The following is a 14,043-nucleotide window of genomic DNA, read 5'->3' as shown; positions in this document are numbered from 1 at the left end:
CTTATTCCTTCATGATGTTTATGGACCGAAATTATATCAGGCAATAAAGCCACAAATCAAAGCCATGCACTTCATCCAACGCCCTTACATACCATAAAGCAGCCTGCTGTTGGTTTACGATGCTCCCCTTGTTGGCTATACAGCCGGGGTTTACATATATTTCTCACGAAGGCATGGCCTCATGTTTTCTTAATGGCTCTGACCCAAGTATCATTGCACGGGTGAGTGGCGCCAGGTGGGTCTGAACCAACCATGTTTCCCCTCCGGCCCGCACATTACCCAACGCTCTCCTGTCATTAAAAGCCTAGGATCCATAGGGTTGAGATGGAAGGGAAGACTGCCAGAGACTACGCAGCAGACTAAGACCCCAAATACAAAAACACATGCTATAAAATGCACCATTCAAATGACGGATGACTGTAAGTGTTGGCGTCACCGGCACGGAGGTACCGGAGAGGGGGAGGGAGTGGGAGGGAGGGAGTCCCGCAACCACAACACATGCCCCCTCCTGCACATCGGGCACGGGGCTCGGGCAAGCGTAGGGTGATTGATAGCAGTGCCAAGACAACATCTCGTCAGGGGCCCGGTGCACAACGGTGCCTGGCAGAGCAATGATGGACGAGCCCGTATACGCTACATAAAAATCTAACCCGGCATATATTACACATTCCCAGCTCCCTTTCTTAACCTGTAATGTATAGTGATAGAAATGTGTTTCGCAGTCCATTGCCACGGACAGTGATGGATGCCAAAAAGAGAGAGGCAAAGAGGAGAGAGGGGATTCAGTGTGTGTGTGTGTGTGTGTGTGTGTGTGTGTGTGTGTGTGTGTGTGTGTGTGTGTGTGTGTGTGTGTGTGTGGACACTGTGGGAATCAGGAGGAAACTGTGCTGTTGAATGTAATGTAGCCGTTTCTGTTTATGACACTTATGCACATACATACATCCACACAAAAGCATACTGTACTTATACAGACTTGACACTTGGCCATAGTGCACACATGTGCTGTTACATGACCCATCATCACATGTCTCACACTCCCGCATTCAGACATGATTTATATTGAAATAGTGGTAAATTATTGGAAAACCTTTTTTTTTTACACGTAAAATGAATTATAAAGTAGTTTGCTGCATTTGCATTTAAATTGCACAGTAAAACTCATTTGTTATAAAATGATTAAAATTAAAAGTAATCATTTTGTGCTAAATGGATACATGTTCACTTATTTCTAGTATTCATTAGAATCTTAGTAAAAATAATTTAAACAAGTTTTGTATACATATATTTATAAATTATTTAAAGGGCCCATGTCATGCTTTTCCGGTTATTACCCGTCCCCTTGTGTGTTATGAAGGTTTTTATGCATGTAAACGGTGTGCAGAGTCACAAACCCTCAAAGTACACCCTGTAGCGAGTAAAACTCTAACACAGAAAATACCTCCCCAAAACGCCTCGTTGGAGATACGTCATTGTCCATTTGATTCTTCCATTTCGTTCCGGATACGGCATGATGTCAAGCCGTACCGGAACGAAATGGACCAATCCGTGGAGCCGTTACGTTACGTCCGCGGAGCCGTTACGTTAAGCCCCCGCTGATTGGTCCAAATTGACCAATCCACGGACTTCCTCACACACACACATCTGTGTGCAGGGAGCTCTGCTGATTTCTCCTCCCTGGCTGCAGGCTGATAACAGACAGTTGGGATCAAAATTCTCTCTGCAGACCCATTCTCACAGTGTTTATCAACCTTTTTCTTACTCAATATCAAGCCACACTTATTGTTTTTACTTCGGTTGTGACTTTGTGTGTGCTCAGGATGAGTATGGCTGTGTTTGGCTGTGTATCGCTAACAAGGAAACAACACCTCCACGGAGCTCAGCGCGATTCACAACGTCCCGACCAATCAGAGCACACTGTGCTCACAGGGAGGGTGGGGGCTGGAGCCATTGGAGCTACAACGAGCCGTTAAAGGCAGAGAGTGAAATTCAGTGAATACACGTAGTTTACAGAGATGCTGTATGAGAAACCAATGTGAGTTTGGAAAATTGCACAATATAAATCTATTCTAGTAGACCTCAACAATGGAATTATGATCAGTGGAAATGGCCATGACATGGGCCCTTTAACTTATAATAACCAACCCCTGTCTATATGTATTCTCAGAGGAGTCGATGGTCATGTGTGTACTGTTTATGCTTTTTAAATGTAGACTCAAATACCTGCACAACAAAAACAACCACCTCGGTGCATTGTTATCTAATTGACATGTCGTCACGAGTCTCCCAGTAACTGATGAATATTAGATGGGAGCGGATAATACCTCGACAGAGGAGGCCTCCCCCCACCACGGAGAGAGGTTGCACACTCAGCAGTGAAGCGCTGCCCACTGAGACCAAACCTGCTGAAATATTCCCTTGCAGTTGTGAGCGGGACTCTCTATATAATTGTGGGTGGATTTGATGTGACTCTGACCGGGAGAGTAAGTGTGTCCATGTGTGAGTGTATGAGTCCATATTTGTGCATTTGTTTGGCAGGGAGAAAGTGAGAGGAATGACGAAGAGAGCTATTCATCTCCATAAACCTCCAATTGGATTTTACAGCAGTTGCCTCCTCATCATGAACTGCAATGGATTGTATTCCAAAGCCCCGGCTGTAAGACGAGGATTTCAAGGCTTACATTTCTTTTTTAAGTTATGTGTGAGAATGACAAGGAAGGGAGGAAAGCTGTGCGTCAGAGATTTTGTATATACATAAGGATGTGTGGACTTTGAATACAATCCATGCATGTGCTAGACAGTCTGAATGGACACACATGCAGTGTGGAATGTGGAACCCCTTTACATATATAGTCAAAATAAAAACAGATTGGGCCTTTAAGAGAAGAGTAAAAGATTGAGGTTGTTTTGACAATGTTCCCATTACGTCAAGTCAGTCCTTATTTTAGAAACTGACTAAAGCTCTTGCTGAAGATTTGAATAAGCAGAGTGGTAGAACTGAGAGAAAAACATGGATTGAAACAGAATCAGCATCGTTGCTTTAATTTATTGCAAGATCAGAAAGAGCTGGACGGGAGAAATTGATGCTGGCCCATTACAAGGTTGTTTCATTGTATATGACATGCTCTGGATAGCAATGTATGATACAATCCCCACTGTTTGCAGCTAAATCCAGGCATAATGACATACCAAACACATCAACACGCTTTAGACTGATGAGTTTCCCCTTCCCCAGAGAGCAGTGTGTCCATCAGGCAACATCACTTTTGCTATTACATCTAAGCTGTTATGAAGCCCTACTGAAGGAATGGTTAACCACTTTTGTTTCTTTTTTCCAAAGAATTATATGATAACACTTTCATGCCTGTATGATAAATACCAAACTACTACGAGCTACCGGTTAGTTAAGCGTAGCATGGCATGAAGACTGAAAACATGGGGAAACAGCTAGCCTTGCTCTGATCAAAGGTACAATAAAGGAGTTCTTATTTTAACAGTTTAGCACTTAACGGCGTGTCAAATGAAAAAATTGGTTGTACACTCCGTAAAGTGTTAGTACGTAATAAAGGGGGGGAAACAAGTTCAAATTAGCAACCAGGCTAAGTGAATGCTTTTAAATAAAAACACTGAAATACAGACGCTTATGACAATATTTGCACTAGAGAATCAGGTAAATATTTTCAACAACTGGCAACATTGAGCATGTGAGATAGGTGAGTTTTAACTTTAACACGTTACAAACTGCATTCCTGTACTAACACTGGCATTGTACAAGTACAGTCTAAAAGTTTCTGAAGAGATGCAATATCGTAAAAAGTGACATCATCAAGCGATGAATTTTTAAGCTTCTCCACACACTGCTGGAGGAACACCCTTGTGGGTACATTGTGTGTTTGTTCTGGGTTTTCTTACTCCTCTAGTGTTCTGCCCTTTGGGAGTTGTAGCACACTTGGTAAAACGGCTAGATACGGTGTGCTCCTTTATTCGAAGTAATACACATTTTGCAACAGATTCAAGAGTGTTCTTGTTTTATCAGCTTAGATACATTTTTTGGGTAGCTGAGCTTCTCTTTCAATTGTGTGTCTTCACTGTTTTGGTCCAACATCACCTCTCTCATGAGCATTGTTTACAGCAGACGCAAGCAGCTAAAAAAAGAGTAAAGCATGAACTACCAAAAATGTTGTATTGAGAAAAACGAATCGAAACATGCTGGGTCTGATGGGAAAGTGCCTGAAGATTAATCAGCAGATTTATAAAGGACTACATTAATCATAACTGCATATAACCATAAACTTCATGTTGTATTGCTCAGAAATGCCAATAATTTAACCTATTACAATGAACATTACAAGTACCCAGAAGTTAAGAACTACACTACATGTTGTAGGTTGTTCTCCCCCTAATAATGAATCCCCATGGTACCCCTGGATATGAGCCATATTTTAATGCCATACATGTTCTGATTCAGTCAGCAACTTTATTGACAGTTTTCAGCTTAAAGAATGTTTTTATAATGATTTTGTTGTCCTGAAACAATACATATCCATCAGCACTCTAATGAAACATTTGATCGAAGTCCCCTTAACTATAGGTAAACATCTTGCAATAGAAAAATCTTATAATTACTCACACACATCTGTAACACTGCCTCACTGAAAGGGGTATACCCTAGCAAGTTTTTTAATTCAAAATTCATCTGTGACATAGTAGATCTCCCCTATTCAAACGGCACCGTCAGGCCTCAATTGTAAATAGAAAAGATTGGCACAACCTAATTAGCATATCGAAGGATCTACCCAACAGATGGCCTTGGATTATATTCAAGGCTTGGCTCAAGTTAGTGCGATGGAAATGTCTGACACAGGAACTGCCTCTCTGTGTGCTCATGGCTACTAGATACATGTTATAATCATGAATAAGCACTTACCCGATCTCCAGGAAGGGTTTGGACGCCCTCCAGCAGAGGCAAACTAGCTGTTTACTTTAAGTAGTTTTGTATGTCGTTACAAAGGATGATTCAAGACCAAATTAGTTTCTCTGCTGCAGTGACTCAGAGGGGGTATTTGCCAACTATTCTATATATTGTATTTTGATACAATCCAGGCATTTTGAATTACTTCTTGCCGATGTAATGAATCTCTGATATCCTATCCTAATGTTGGCTATGGCTGAGCAAGCAGCCAGAAACATTACCAGTCTAAATCCTGTAAAGCCTTAAAGCTGGTGACAGGGCCACCAGTGGGTCAGTGGTACAGTAGCTGCCGGAAAATGAATTAGCTGATAAGATGGACTTGTGTAATAGTACTAAAACAGTAGAGGCTAAGAAGTGCCACCCTCTTTCAAGGGTTACATTAACCTGGGGACCGAACCTGAGAGCAAACGTGATAAAGTCCCAGTTCAAACATCTTCCCTGAAGCGGGATGATGAAGACACAAAGTCTTATGTCTGCATATCGCAATCGACAGCAATGTAAATCAACGTAATCAATGTAATCATCCTATTACATGAACCTGTACATTGCTTTACTTGTTACTAAACAGCTAAAGTAATCGGTTACATTATTCGTAACTAAATCATCACAGCACCATCAAAGGTAAACACATTTTTAAAAACTCTAAAGTCACATCAACACATCTGTAAAGTGTAGAAACATGTGATTCCTAAATGTTAGTAAGTTAGCTACAGTTGCTATCGTTAGCATGCCAGGTAAGACACCACACAAAACATAGAAAGTAAGTCAATTCTGGAGCTTTCCGCCAAAACGTTGAAAAGCTGACATTCCAAAATGTAATGTCATTATTGGAGCGTTATAGTATTCATCTTTGGAAAAGTCATCACAATTCTGTTACTGTTGATTGAGCCTCTACTTTCAGTGTAAATGGTGTTAAATTAATGTCTTCGATTGGAGTGCAGGACATTTGCTGTAAGGAGTGATATGGCAGTTCCCCAACATTTTCAAGCATGTCAGCAACTTAAAGGACACCTATCATGCTATATTTAAATGATATATTGTAGGGCCATACCTATATAAGGTATATTTATACGTTTCTGTTTTCAAAATACCAAACAGATCATGCATTTTAGCCATGCCTCATTTCGCTCTATTTGCTGTTCTCCAGCCCTGTTTTTGCAGGGGGCTGATTCTGTGAGCTGCAGCTGACCACGCCCCCCTGCAGGAGAGGGGAGCGTGCTCTGATCAAGTCAGAAGAGGGGGAGAAAAATAGATCTCCGTCCTCCGTGTTTTATTATATTATTATATAGAGTTGTTATTTATTGAGCTTTAAAACAAATGAATAACAAAGAAGACCTTTGACCGGCACTTTTCTAATTTTGTCCGGAAGATTTAAACTTTAACGGACATCTTGACCGGCGAAAGAAAACCTAACTGTCCCCTCGTTCCTTGGAAGAGGCGGAGAGGTGGGTGTTTGTCATCTGCTGGTGGACTAACCGGAGAGAATTACAGTGCTTGCCTCGACGGGGAGGGATTGCATTGAATTAAAGCAGCAGGAGCAAACGCTTGCCTCGGGGAGGGAGAAAAAAAGCCACAGCGGAGAATAAACAGAAGGGTAACCATGGCAACCATGCGCGGGAAGTCTTCTTCGCTGCTTTTGTGGCAGACTACAGCGCCACTTACAGGCCTGGCATATGTACTACAGCGTCTCCAGCGCTTTCGAGCGGCAATAGCCGGCCGTGGCCCAACCCCACATTCACCTGATAGGTGGATAAGGCACCTATCATGCAAAATGCACTTTTGTACGTATTTTATACATGAATATGTGTCCCCGGTGTTCCAGGGAACTCACCAAGTGTCAGAAAACACAACCCTCTCTATTTTCCTCCATACCCAAATCTTTAAAAAAGGGGCTGCAACGGATCTGATAAAAACTGATCCAGATTTGAACACTGTCCTGACGTCAGGACGGTGGCGCTATGGCTATTGGGCCAACTCTCCACCTATCAGGGGAATGGAGAGTTGGCCCAATAGCCGCGCCACCAGTTTCAGTTAGGTTTTCTTTCGCCGGTCAAGATGTCCGTTAAAGTTTAAATCTTCAGGACAAAATTAGAAAAGTGCCGGTCAAAGGTCTTCTTTGTTATTTATTGAGCTTTAAAACAAATGAATAACGACTCTATATAATAATTAGGGCTGTCAGTCGATTAAAATATTTAATCGCGATTAATCGCATGATTGTCCATAGTTAATCGCGATTAATCGCAAATTAATCGCACATTTTGTATCTGTTCTAAATGTACCTTAGAGGGATATTTTTCAAGTTTTTAATACTCTTATCAACATATGAGTGGACAAATATGCTTTATATGTTTGTTTATTATCATTTGAACAATGACAAATATTCTCATGAATATTAAACACAACAACCTCTGAACATTACAAATATTCGCCTCAATTCAACTTGGAACCTCTCTCATACAATAATACAATACAAAGTGTGTGTGTGTGCGTGCGTGCGTGTGAATGTGGAGACACTGTGATGGATCGTTGGAGCTATGTGCAGCTCAAGGCTATATGCTCGAACGGGAGCTGCCTGGATGCTGCAATCATGTTGCGTGCACTATCCGTGCTGAGTGTGCTGACTTTTCGTACAATGTCCCACTGTCTGGATACCTGCATTAAGTCAAGTGAAATGTCGCTCCTCTGTTTTCATTGAAACAGCTCCTTATATCCGTTAGCACAGCTAGCTAGCACCAGATGCTAACAACAACAACAACATGTAAGGTGTGCTTCGCTCGCGCCACACATACACACACCCTCCCGGTCCTCCGGATGGCCAGTCCGGGCCTGCCGGTGAGCGTGGAAGTGTGGTCTGCCACAAGCGGGCGGCAGGAGCGGGGCTGTCAGCATCAGCTTGTAGATGGTATTTTAAACTCGATGCGCTCTGAAACTACGGGGCGGCCGAGGACAAAAAATACACATGCGTTAATCGCATTAAAATAATTAGTGGCGTTATTTTATTTTTTTCGTTAACGCGTTATTAACGAAATGAGGCATGGCTAAAATGCATGATCTGTTTGGTATTTTGAAAACAGAAACGTATAAATATACCTTTCTAAAAAACAATATATCATTTAAATATAGCATGATAGGTGTCCTTTAAATTAAAGTTAATATCATAAAACAGTGAATTTCTGCTTAAGTCAGAGTGATTCGTATTCACCAGCTAATATGAATAGATGATCTAAGAGATTCTTAAATCGGGTATTACTGTATTCTGCAGTGTAGTGGAGACAGGATGTGGGAGTGAATCTGAGAGACCCTGAGTTGGACCCAATGTCTTACTTGCTGAATTAAGGAAAAAGACATGAAACTGAAAGAAAAACGGAAGTCCGATACTTCAAACTCATTGACATGCACATTAACATGGAGTTGGCCAGACCCCAAACATCCCCTTGTCTAACGCTGGAGGAGAAATACACAAGCTGATGGAGCTCCTGCATTGAGTATTGATGAGTAGGACTGGATAGGATGACAAAGTGAAACCAGAGACCCTTCTCAGGATGAGGCGGGGAGGGAGGCGGCGGCAGTGGTGGCTGTGGTGGTGTGATTTAGCATTTTAACATTATCACTTAACAAGACAGCCCTGGCACTCGGCCCCAGTGTCGGGCCGAAGAGAGCGAGGAAGTGAAGGAAGGAAGGGAAAGAGAAAGGGTGGACAAAAAAAAAGAGATGTCCAGTGCTCCCGGTCAGCCTCAACTCTCTTATTCACAAGAGAGCCAAAAAAGGAAGACAGGACGAGACGGAGATAAATGAAAGAAGAGAAAATGGAGAAAGAGGGAGGGAGGGTGCTCTCCCACTTGAAAGTTAATTATGCATGGCAGGGCAGCTGGAGCAAAAAGAGAGGAAGAGAGATGGATGGAGAGGGAAAGAGAAGCGGACCCACCTACGCAGAGGTATCGGGGGCAGGTGGAGAGGAAGGGGAGTAGGGAGGGCAACGAAGATAAAAATGAGTAAGAGGTGGGGGGTGGGGGGATGTTTCTGTCATGCTTCAGGGGGGTGGTGGGTGGTTAAAGTTGAAAATACCCAAGAGGGCCCATTGTGTGGACTGAGCTGCAGGTGATTCTTCTGAATGGTTCATCTGGTCTGATCAAGGAACGACATTATGAGAAAAACAAACAATAAACAATCATTGTTACGTATTGTAAGATGTGGTGACACCGACAGCCATCCTCACATTAAATCATTAACATTTATCAAGGTTTAGGTTTAGCAAGATATTATAGCCTTAATGCACAAAAAATGTCAAGAGGGGGAAATAGATAGAACACTATATATATTATATTTATTTATATAATAAATGACAGCCGTGAAATGTTATTTTATGTGGTACAGAGTGCAGAGTACCAGTGCAGGGTTCTGCCTTGAGACTAAGTCAGGACAGATTTTACAACAGCTAAAGTTAGGTCAACAAAGCTCAAGCAATAACAAGCAACTCTAACATACTACTTTATACAGTAAGTAAGAAGAAAATCCAGGGAAAAAACTGTCACAAGAATCTGTATGGTTGACCAAATACTAACTGTCTTTAAAATGCTAACCTTTAAGCGAAAGGAGAGAGTCTTTGATGGAGCGGGCTATCGTACTAGCCATGCTATACATCCAATTTAACTCAACCCTGCCCTGCCAGAAGAGAAACAAAACCATCACAGTATTCCTCTTTGTGCCAATTTTACCAACGACAGGAAGCCACTACAGGAGATAAAAGTAGTTACTCTGTCACCATGCACGGCCCTTTGCGAAAGAACACATTTATCTCTTTTGTTTGAAGTGAAAACAAGATTTGAAGAAGAAATGTGATACAACTAACTATAAAAGATGTATGTAAGAAATACAAGACAACTAAATTGTGTCCCTATCCTTTCTTTCTTTCTTCTGCACCCGACAGGTTCGGGTGTACCGTGCTTAATGGCACATTTACCGAAGAGGGGGCCAAACCCCGAAACCATTAGCATTAGGTATATGCAGGAATCCTGAAGTCAAATGTAATACATTTTAAGACCTTTTTTAAGACCCTTTCCATACATTTTAAGACCTCATCGCCACTTCGAGTTTTAACCGGTTACATTGGCGACACACTTTACCTCACATTTACTATATTGATTGTCCTTCCTCCTTATCTTCCAACCATTTGGACGCAAACTTGCATTTCCCCATCACGATGTTGTTTAACAACCGGCGTAAACGGAGCTTCGCGCGCTATCAAGCAGTGAGCGTACGATGTCCTGTTCAGATGACGTCAAATCCAACGGGATGCCATAAATAAACTACAAAGAATCACACTACACACCTACGCAATAATTACATTCAGGCAAACTGTAGAATACAACCTCTTTGGACAATTTATATACTTATTGAAAACAAGCTACAACATGTAATACCTTGGAAAATGCCCTTTAATACTTTTTAATAGCCTTAATTTTCGCTAAATTGATTTATCAACTTTTAATACTTTTTAAGACCCCGCGGACACCCTGATTAGGCCCCTGTTTTCATTAATGGACCCACTCACTGGAAGTGACCAAGGCTGTTTCAATTTCTTAAAAAGCCCCCTAACTGTACTAAGATACTGTAACTGCCTCCTCTGGGCTTAGGTATCCCACTGACTCACAGAGAGAATGGGCGACACATAACATGCACACACACCTTCACTTGCCAGGAAACGCTCATTTGGTCTTCATCACACACCCTGATAAACTGGAAGTTACACAAGCAGCTTAGCTTTGATTAGGTGAAGTGTATTGAGTGGACTGCTCATGTTTTAACAGAAGCCTCCCCCCCGAGATGGACCCTGCTGATAACAGTGACAGGAATATCGAAGCAGGCAAGATAAGGATGCATGTGTGTGTGTCTATGTGGTTGTTTTAATACTGCCCTTCTTCATGAGAAGACAAGATATTTGTTAATAAGTCAGAAATTATAAATAAACATTTTAACTTAAACAAAAAGGGGGTGACGGCCATAAAATCAATGTTTCCTCCACTATTACCTCCATTATTTAACTCACTTTACCCCCAAGTACGATCCCCTCCTTTACAGCAATGTCTTTCAATTGTACAGCATTGAAAGAGAGTACCCCCACTCTGGAGTATTTTGTCAAGATTGCATCAACAGCCCAGTCACACATGAGTGTGGAAGATTAGACAGGGGGAGTGATGGACGGAGAAAAAGAGGGAGCAATTGGAAGCAGCTGTGAAAGAGCGTCTGGAGTAATCGTTTTTTCCTGGGCCGGCCCACCGCTGTCTCAGTCACCCTCTCTCGTTTTTCTCCAGGTGAAGTGGCATTCTTTTTCTTACCTACTCGCACACTTTCTACATGTATGTTGAGCTCCGACCTACACTACGCATGTGTGTTCGTCAAACACGATGTGCACGGATACTGAAAGCCAGCTGAGTCTTGGTGTTTACTCCAATCACAAGAAACCCATGACTTCAAGCATCAGAGTGAAGCCGCGCTGCATGGGTGGACGTGAAGTAATTGCATCACGTTTGAATGCCAGGTGAAGTGGCATCACGTCACAGTTATGGTCAGGGCAGATCTGGTTACCTCAAGGGAGCGTTAACGGTAGATTAAGAAAGGGAAAGGGAGCAAGACGGTACACAAATGTGATCTAACACAGCTTGGGAGAAAACGGTTTGTTTGTTTGTTTGTTCATACAAAAAATTGGAAAGTACTTTGTAGGAACTGTACATTGTATCTTTATATATGTGAAACAGAGATGGAAATGTCTGAGAGAAAGCAACTGGAAATAAATATTACAGAAAATGTTATCAGAGAAAGAGAATAAATAGTTTGCACTAGGTTAAGTTTAGCTACGGTGCTGCCTTAGTATCTTAATGCAAAACAAACGATGGACGGTGGCATTCAGCTCCGCAGCTGCAGAAAACTCGCCTGCAGATAGTTAAGCGGCTGCTGCTGCCACACTGCCCTCTACCAGCTCAGCTCTATTAGTTCAGCTTCACCACCCCCCAGTGGCCCCAAGGTTGTGACAAAGTGGTAGTTAATGTCTCTGTATGTGTGTGTAGTGTTTGCTGCATGTGCTGCTATTCTTTCACTGGACAGATTAAGTGGATATAATGACATGCATATGAAAGACCGTATAGGGCGAGAAACTAATTAAGGAAGTTGAGGTAATAATTGCCCTTGGTTCACAGGCCACCCACTATGGGAATCTGGGGACGCTTAAGTCGTAGAAGACAAACTGAACATTGACACTAAATACTCATGGCCCAATAGAAGACAATTTATAATATTTTAATGAAGAACCCCCAGAAATAATAATAGTCTTGATGCATCTATGAAATAATGGAGAGGACAAAAATAGCTCAATACCTCTGAGGAGCAACATAATGTACGTTGCATACAGACGAATGTAGAAAGAAATACTATATGCATAATCAAATGAGGAGGTATTTTCAATCACAACATGGCTATTAAAAATGGTTGACCGTAAGTAATAAAGCCATTTAGAGGTACTACTTTACTACCGTTTTTCCCTCTTTATGTCTTGGAGTAACGATGCTAATAGTGAAGCAATATCCTTAGGCATGCAGCTGGTTGATGAGGAGATCAGAGACAACAAGAAAGCTGTTTTGGAGGCTCGGTCTTCCTCCCCCTCGTCCCCTGGGAGCAGCGCCTGATCACACGATGCTCCTGAAGCTGTCACTGCTGGTCAGAGCGTCTACATGTTGTCAAGAAGAGAGGAAGACAGACTTCTGCATCGCTGAAGAAGATGGTGGATAGTGTGGAAAAGACAACCAAGTTAAACATTATAAGGGATGATGTTGGGAGGGGGAGTTGTTTACTAGAAATTGATTGAAGACTTATTCCTTGAATGTTAAGTGTTCATCAGCGGAGGTGCTCTTTGTCTTTTTTTTAAAGCTTTTCTGAGCAGGACCACATACATTCAGTTGATGGTGGTTAATGGAGTCCTAATGGCCCCATGATGTGTTCACATCAGATTAATGTGAAGCCCTGAAGGCTTTGAGCGGGGCTGTAAAACCTGTCAAAGCTGTCATCACCAAAGAAGGTCACAATGCCATCGTGGGAACATAGGTATAAAATGTTGCCTTGTGTTTCTCAATTGTATGTTGCAGGGGAGGAAGAAGAACAGGGTTTTTTTCCTGTACTTTACATACAATCATGGATTAAAATAGAACTAGTAGTTCACATTTATGTTCGGAAATAAAGTGCATCTTCCGGGAAAAAAATGATATTTATATAAACAGCTCTATACAGCCTGTGCATACAACTGATAATCAATTACAAATACACAACCAACTTCCTCACTATCACAAGGATCACCCAGAAAAGAGGCTAAAACTCAGAAACAAAAATGACCAACAATAAATGGAAGAGCAAGTGACACAGCAGCAGGTGCAACAAGCAATATTTAGTTAGATACATTATTTAACTTGACACTTCTTATCAACAGCAGAAAAAAACATCAGCAGCAAAGCGAAAACACAGAAAGGTAAAAAAATGTGAGCAAAAGAAAGAAGAGTAGGGCAGTTTTTTTTAAAGTGTAGCACGCACACACACTTACACACCACTAAGAAACGCCATGATTAAAAAAATGTGTTGTAGGCTACTCACCTGTCTGAACTGAGGCCCTCCTCATTCTACTCCAGGTTCATCTTCTTAACTAGTCCTTATCTTCAAATCAGTTTCCCTATCCCACTGCTCCTCAAGTTTTCCAACAATTCAAGCTTTTTATTTAATTGTAATTCTCACACACCCCAACAAATGTTAAAGTCCATCTGTGAACGTATACATATCTGCTGTAGGTTCAACAACACACACATGTTAGCACTTAGCATGTTAGCACTTAGCATGCCAGCTACCTCCATCATGCACCTGTAGATGACGCCGCAGAGAGGGTGTGTTTGATTCTGTGCCGGCTCGCGTCCTAGCCGGGTGGTGCAATAAATAGGTTTTTTTATCAAGATGGTAGATGCCACTTGTTTTAACGAGCTCTGCCCTCCTGCGGCGAAAGAAACACCTGCAGCTTGTTCTCTGCTGCAGCTGCAGATTTA

The sequence above is a fragment of the Trematomus bernacchii genome, unplaced genomic scaffold, assembly GCF_902827165.1.
Source record: "Trematomus bernacchii unplaced genomic scaffold, fTreBer1.1, whole genome shotgun sequence".
NCBI classification, from domain to species: Eukaryota; Metazoa; Chordata; class Actinopteri; order Perciformes; family Nototheniidae; genus Trematomus; species Trematomus bernacchii.
The sequence above is the reverse complement of the archived record's forward strand: the minus strand, read 5'-3'. Positions refer to the sequence as shown.